Source organism: Xenopus laevis, chromosome 1L, assembly GCF_017654675.1.
Source record: "Xenopus laevis strain J_2021 chromosome 1L, Xenopus_laevis_v10.1, whole genome shotgun sequence".
Taxonomy (NCBI): Eukaryota; Metazoa; Chordata; class Amphibia; order Anura; family Pipidae; genus Xenopus; species Xenopus laevis.
Window position 1 is genome coordinate 176,824,396 of NC_054371.1, and position 8,577 is coordinate 176,832,972.

An 8,577-nucleotide genomic window follows, 5' to 3' on the forward strand; every position below is an offset into this window, starting at 1 on the left:
TATTATCCCAATGGTGGCACCAGATTTCCTGCAATAATTCGCCAAGGCCCCCTCCTTCTCCATTTCCAGCCCTACTTTGCAGCCATCTGTGAATGAATATTGTGTGTTTGCTCTGGATTAGATTATGTAGAAATGGAAGCACTGCCTGCCTGTCAGCCAGAAGGTGCGCAGTTATATTTCTTTATGTTACTAATGAGCAGATATTTTTATAGGTCCATATGTGCGTGCATGCGTGTCTATATGGGTAGGAATTCTTATGTGTGTCTGTATGTCTATATCAGGGTTTATGTCTTTTTTTTATCACTGATGTTATCTGTGTATGCATCTTTCTGCACTTGTATATGTTCATTATATATATATATATATATATATATATATATATATATATATATATATATATATATATATATATATATATATATATATATATATATATATATATACACACACATTTTCATATTGTTTTGCCTTTGTGTATGTGTAGAGCCATGCACGTTTGTATGCATCTCCATATTTAAGTGTCCAGTCTTATATGACTGCTTTTATATATCATGAAATTTCTTGGATGATTGAATAAACATTCACGAATTCAAGAAATTTGTGGGCAAATTCCCTAAGCTGCGAAAATTCGCCAGCGACGGCAACACTTCGCCAGACCTAAATTCACCAGGACAATGCTAATTCCCTAAAATGCAAAGCGCTAGCGTTGGCTAATTTGCATGCGACAGGAAGTGAAAGTTTAATGAACGTATATGTTGCAGCAAATACATTACTTTACACAAGCCCAGGGACCCTTAATAAAATAAAATATAGTTGTATCGAGGTATCGAAGGCAAGTCTGGAGCAAGAGGTAACGTTCAGTAAAATCCACATCTTAGTGAATTTGCCGAGTTACGTCCCTTCGCCAAAGTGAAAATTTGCCTGATCGATAGCGTGTATCTCTTTCGCTAGCAAAGTTACGCCTGCGCCCGTTAGCAAATTGGTGAAATACCGAAATTACGTCATGCTGGCGAATTTTCGCTAGCATTAGTCACTTCGCCCTTTAGGAAATCTGCCCCTTGGTGTATTGGTCCATTTTGAAAATTTGCATATTTGACCAAGCACCGACAAGTGTGCCAATAATAATTGTATGTGTCTGTATGTGTGCAGTTGTGGGATCACAGGTAATATGTTTACATGTAACATGGGGTCACTATAAGGCCCGCATCTGTGCCAATGTTATATGCAAGTGACCTTAGCTACTGGTGTAAAGAGTCTAATACAGTGAAACCTCAATCTTAAATACTCTGATTTTAAAGGGGTTGTTCACATTTAAATGAACTTTTAGTATGATCTAGGCAGGGAATAATATTCTGAGACAATTTGCAATTTGTTTTCATTTTTTATTATTTGTGGTTTTTAAGTTGTTGAGCTTTGTATTCGGCATCTCTCCAATTTGCAATTGCAACAACCTGGTTGCTAGAGTCCAAATTACCATAGAAACCATGCATTGATTTCAATAAAAGACTTCCAATAAGGATTAATTATATCTTAGTTTGGATCAACTACAAGCTACTGTTTCATTATTATTGCAGAGAAAAAAAATTTGGATTATTTGGATAAAATGGAGTCTATGGGAGACGGGCATTCTGTAATTCTGAAATTTCTGGATAACTAGTTTCAGGATAACAGATCCCATACCTGTAGTATATTTATTATAAAAATGTAGTTAAGCAATATACAGGCTACTTACAAGAGTATTATAAGATGTGCGTATAAAACCAATAGCATTTCGCATGGTGCTCGCCACGCTTCCTCAGGAGATGAATTGAGATTGTTTGATGGATACAACTACGTCAGTCATGCCGGTTCTGGTTGGATTTTCAAAAACCATCACTTTAACACTTTTCTTCACTAACTAGATTTTAAGGATCTGCCTTTTTAGGAAATATTTACATTTACACGGTTATATTGCTGTTAAGGCCAAAAACATTTATCTTATTTTGTATGGATGCCATGGAAACGATTTGGGGCCTGAAATGTTTATCACACTGACTGCTCTGTGCGTATTTTCCCACTTCCTCCTTCTAAATTCTCCCTTATTCAGTGGTTTGTTTTAAAAACAGACATACAGTATATTTTCAAGGCTATAGTGGGCTTATTGGAATCCTGCCTAAACTGACAGCAAAGTGTTCAGTGTTATGTAAAAAGGTCAGTGGTTTTACAGTTACTTGTTAAAGTGATACTGACACTAAAAAAATGTATTTTTAAAATATTAATCTACATTAATAGGTCATGTTGATCATTTTTTGCTGATAGTTCTGCTTTTGTAAGTAATTGTTATTTGAAGTTCCTAAACCTGACTGTCTCTTCTTAACCTCAGTCAGTTAAGCTGGCCATAGATGATGAGATTTTTAAAAGATCCGATCGTAATCGTGAGACGATGATTATCACGAAACGATCGTACGAATTGTCCATCAACTAAAAAGACCAATTTGCCAGGAAAACAAAGGGTAGCTGCCTGCTTGGCCCTACAGACATAGATAGATTGCACTGGGACCGACAAAGATTTTTTGACCTGGCCGATCAATTTCCTGATAGATGTCGGGCGAAAAATCGTAAGATGTACGATCGTTCGAATCCCACTAACCGCACGATAATTTCAAAGAATTGGTTGGTCTTCGCTAAAATCGGTCGTTGGGCAAGAGAAATCTTTGCGTCTATGGGGAGCTTTAGAGTTTCTAAGAAAGGTAATGTAAAAACATCAGGCAGATACTTTTATGGCAAAATTATAAATAGCATTCAAAAATGTTCTGATGGATGTAAAAAAGGGTTATTGTCTGCTGTCAGTATCTCTTTAATGTAATTACTATTGAAAGCAGTATCTGTCCCAGTGTTTCTGGTGTCTGCACTCCTGCCTCAGACTCCTGAAACAATGCTGAGCAAATCTAATTAAGACAACTCAGTCCTACAGAGCAGAAATGAAAAAACAAACAATTACAAATCCATGTATAAAATTGACTCTACTGACAACTTGCTAATTTTTAAGACTCGATTGACTTTTTATTGCCAAATCACCAAGCGAGTAGCTCAAGGTTTCCATCAAGTGGAATAAATGTAACACTGCAGTAATACTTTTGTTCAGAAGTTGTATTATCATTGTGGGGCACATTTTACTCTTGTAGTCAAGTATTTTGCATATTTTATAGGCTATTGTTTCCAAATCATGGTTGCATTTTATTTATGAAGGCATCACTGGTCATTTGTGTTTCTGCAATCCCAAATTCTACACTTAGGGGCCCATTTACATAGCTCGAGTGAAGGAATAGAGGAAAAAAACTTCGAATTTCAAATGTTTTTTTTGGCTACTTCGACCATCGAATGGGCTACTTCGACCTTCGATTCGAACTAAAAATCGTTCGACTATTCGACCATTTGATGGTCGAAGTACTGTCTCTTTAAAAAAACTTCGACCCCCTAGTTCCACCTAAAACCTACCAAGGCCAATGTTAGCCTATGGGGAAGGTCCCCATAGGCTTCCTAACAATTTTCTGATCGAAGGAAAATCATCAATGGATTAAAATCCTTTGAATCGTTCGAAGGATTAATCGTTCGATCGAACGATTATTCCTTTGATCGTTCGATCGTAGGAATAGCGCTAAATCCTTCGAATTCGAAGGATTTCAATTCGGCAGTCGAATATCGAGGGTTAATTAACAGTCGATATTCGACCATAAGTAAATTTGCCCCATAATAATATTTATAATGCTATGAACTTAAAATGATTCAAAGTTTCATCTTGTCCTTCCTACGTATCATAGAGATCAATGGAAAACAGATATTCTGAATTTTGGAGTGCAGAGAATCATGTTTTTTCCTCAAAACTCCAAAATCACTCATGAATATGACTTGAAAATGTATGAGAAACTGCAATTTGCAAAAAGTATTTTCTGCATTACTTTAAATAATAGGGTTTATATTGGAAATGTCACCTTTCAACTGGCCACATTGTTTTCAGTTCAGTTGTTTTGAGATTGTTCACCAAAAATAAAAGTTGCTTTCCATGTTTTATTTTTGACTGTTCCTGTGTCTGGTGTTTCATCAGTAATTCAGGTGCAGATTCTGAACGGTTACTATTTTGCTACATTAGTTGCAGCAGCATCTGTGGAATATTAACAACTATTGTATCAATTCTAACAGCTGCTTTTAATGAAACTTGGCAGGGACAAAAAATAAGAAACGTATCAACTGATGTATCAATTTAGAACAGTTACAGTCTGCGACTCTCCCCCCAACATAAAAAGGTGAAAATTTAAACTTTAAAGGGGTGGTTCTCCTTTAACTTAATTTTTAGAATGAGAAATTCTAAGCAACTTTTGGTCTTCATTTTTTCTTTATAGTTTTTTCATTATTTGCCTTTATACAAATCTTTTTCAGCTTTCAAATGGGGGTCACTGACTCCATCTAGAAAACAAATGCTCTGTAAGGCTACAAATGTATTGTTATTGCTACTGTTTATTACTCGTGTTTCTATTTAGGTCCTCCCTATTCATATTGCAGTCTCATTAAAAACAATACATGGTTATTAGGGTAATTTGGACCATAGCAACCACATTTCTGAAATTGCTAACTGGAGAGCTGCTGAATAAAAAACTAAATAATTCAAAAACCAATTTCAAATTGTATCAGAATATCACTCTTGGATGCCCAGTGGCTCCCTGTGCCACAAATCACAAACTCTGCATCTTTTTATTCATGTTTTTTTTTCTCAGGAAGGTAAAATAATATGGTGTTGTAACAAAAGCCTTGACAGCATCTAAGTATACTAAATCTGCTGCCATGCCATGATCATAAATAGCTGAATGTCTTATAGTGCAGTGAGCACAGTTCACTCCAGAAACTCCCCAATGTCAAAACTGCTAGTTACTATATAAAAAGTTTGTTTTGAATATTGTAATACTGATGACTTTTTTTAAGTCCATAAATCTTCAATTTGTGTCACGTCAGAAGAACTAGTATGAGAAAATCAGAAGTAGCGACCTGACTAACAACTGAACAAAACAAAGTACTTGAGGGTGGATTCTATCAGCTCGTGAAGCCTTGTTTCCATTAACTTTGCTTGCAGGAGAACGAAGGCTTACCCCCCCCCCCCATTCTTTGGCAGACTGTAAGTTCTCATTACAGTGTAGCAAATCTATTCTGTCATGAAGATATTTATTATTATTTATACTTGTAAATCACCCTTCTAATTGTCATACTTGCAGTTTACTCCCAGCCAGGAAATCAAACACAAAGACTTAAGCCGGATCTGTGAGCATAATCAGCTTGGGCAAGGTTATCAGGGCATTTTAAATACTAAATGGCTGTAGAAATGCAAATTTGGTGCCAGAAAGTGACATCACAGCATCTGATGTCCTGCAGTGCACCTCTGTACAGTGATGCAGCACACACTGCGGGTGCATAGGAGGTGTGCCAGTCCCCAGTCTCACTGTTGTGTGTTGAATACATATCTTATTCACAATCATGTGTAGTGTTATAAAGAAAGCGAGATGAGTTGCCACTAGGCCTGGACTGACAATCTGTGTGTTCTGGAAATTGCCAAAGGGGCTGCTGTAGAATGCCATAGACAGTCATTATTTATTGGTAGGGGCTGTTTGGGCCTATGTGTAAATAATATGGCTTATATTGAATCCCAGTCTGGGACTGGTAGTTACTTATTACTTCAAGGACACCCTTTATTGGCTGGTAGACCTGGCATTAGATGTCCTGTACTAGCATTAAGATAGAAAAGTTTGGAGAAAGAGTGAAGACAAATGTAATAGCCAGCTATGAGGAATTGAGTAGAAGCCTAGACAATGGGGTGTTAGTGGATTATTATTATTATTAACAACATGTTTTTATATAGCGCCAACATATTGCGTAGCACTGTAAAGTAAATGTGACTATACAACTAAATCCCATGAATTCTATACATAGAACATATGGGGTTACATACATCACAATCAATACCGGTACAAAAGGTGAAGAAGGCCCTATGCAAAAGAGCTTGCACTCTAAAGGGAAGGGAGTAATACACACGGTGTGCAAGTTTGAATTAAGTGGGTGAGAAATGTGGTATTGTATGTGGTGTTGCACTTGGTAGTTAAGCAGAGTGAGGGTAGGCTTCTCAAAAGAAGTGCGTTTTAAGAGATTTCTTGAAAGCAGAAAAGTTGGGAGAAAGTCGGACAGACCGTGGGAGAGAGTTCCAGAGGAGGGGTGCAGCCCTTGCAAAGTCTTGAATGTGAGGAGGTAATGAGAGAAGAATTGACTAGCAGGTCAGTAGAGGAGCGTAGTAAGCGGTTGGGTGAGTATATAGAGAGGAGTTCAGAGATATAGGGTGGGGCAGAGTTATGAAGTGCTTTGAATGTCAGGGTCATTAATTTGAATTTGATTCTGAAAGGTAGCAGAAGCCAGTGCAGGGATTGACAGAATGGCATGGCAGAGGAGGAGCGGTTGCTGAGGTGTATGAGCCTCGCTGCAGTGTTCATTATGGACTAGAGAGGTGACAGTCTCTGGATGGGAAGGCCAATTAAAAGAGAGTTACAGTAGTCTAGACGTGATATGACGAGAGAGTGAATAAGAATTTTGGAAGCATCTTGGGTGATAAATGATCGTATTTTGGATATGTTCCTCAGGTGGAAGTGACTTGATTTAATAAATGACTGGATATGAGGAGTGAATGACAGGGCAGAATCTAGGATAACCCTAAGGCACCGGCCCTGGGGGGAGAGGGGGTGATAGTGGAATTGTTAACTATGATGGATACTTCTGGGATGTTACTGGTGTTAGAGGAAAGAGAACCATTTCAGTTTTAGAGAGGTTTAATTTAAGGTTGCGTTGCGATATCCAGGTAGAGATAGCGGAAAGGCAGGAGGAGACGCGAGTTAGGAGTTCTGGGTTGAGATCAGGAGATGAGAGATAGATCTGAGTATCGTCAGCATAGAGGTGGTAGTGGAAACCATACGAGTTGATTCATTTGCCAAGGGAGGTATAGTATAGAAGTATAGAGGGAGAATAGTAATGGTCCCAGGACAGAGCCTTGAGGAACCCAAACAGAAAGAGGTAGGGGAGAAGATGATACTCCGTTGTAGGAGACACTGAAGGAACGATTGGTGATGTAAGAAGAGAACCAGGACAGGGCTGTGTCACGAAGGCCAAGCGAATGGAGGGTCTGCAGGAGGAGAGGGTGATCTACAGTGTCAAATGCAGCCGAGAGATCAAGCAGTATTAGTAGTGAGAAATGAATGTTGGCTTTAGCGGTTAAAAGGTCATTAGTTGGTCAAATCAGGGCAGTTTCAGTGGAGTGTTGTAGCTTAAAACCAGATTGTAGGGGTCCAGCAGGTTATTGTCAGAGAGGAATGAGGTAAGTCGGTTGTAGACTAGGCGCTCAAGTAGTTTAGAGATGAAAGGTAGCAGAGAGATAGGTCGGAGGTTGTCAAGATTGGAGGGATCAAGAGAGGGTTTTTTCAGAATGGGGGTGACAAGAGCATGTTTTAGTCGAGAAGGAAACAGTCCAGTTGAGAGCGAAAGATTAAATAGGTGAGTTAAGTCTTTGATTAGACAAGGATTGGTATTGTGGAGAAATTGAGGGAATTGGATCAAGTGGGCAGGTGGTAAGGTGAGAAGAGGCCAAAAGCTTTGAGACTTCCTCATCAGTGACAGGGGTGAAGGAGCACAGGAGAGACTGGGGAGTGTGGGTGGTGGAAGTCTAGGGGGGTTGAATAGTGTAATGTCCCTTCTGATCAATTTTTGTTTTTGGAGTGCTCAGCAATATCTTGAGCAGTGACAGATGTGCATGGAGGGGGGGGAGAAGGGAAGTGTGTTAAAAACCAGCTCCACCTTTTAGAAAGGGAGTTAATGAGTGAAGTAAAGTATGTTTGTTTGGCTTGGAAGAGGCTGGTGTTATAGGAGCGCAGGGCAGATTTATAGCTCCAAAAGTCTGACTCCGAGCAGGATTTGCACCAGCGACGCTCACATGCACGCGAGTGTCTTTGGAGCGCTTTTGTATGAGCAGTATGCCAAGGTTGAAGTGGTTTGGGTCGAGAACGTTTAGTTTTTATAGGAGCAAGCTCATTTAGGGCAGTGGTGAGAGTACTATAGTAGACAGAGGTAGCCACATTAGGACATGAGATGGCTGAGATATTAGAGTGAAGAGAGTCAAAGGAAGAAGAGAGATGTGACACGTCTACAGCTTGCAAGTCACGGTAAGTACATGTTTGGGGAATAGCAGGGGTGAGGAGGGAGTTAGTGAGAGTTGAAATGTGAGCATATTGTGATCAGAGAGGGGAAATGGTGAGTTAGTAAAATTGGTGGTTGAACAGAGTCTGGTAAATATGAGATCCAGAGCGTTAAGGGGAGTCTGAGCAGAAAGATAAGCCTAGGGAGGAGGTTAGTGAAAGAAGTTTAGAGACAGAAGGGTTGTTAATGGGTATATTAAAGTCACCTAATATGATGGATGGGATGTTAGATGAAAGAAAGTAAGGAAGCCAGGCAGCAAAGTTGTCCAGAAATTGTGCAGTTGGTCCTGGTGGTCGATATATAACAGCAATGCAGAGTAAA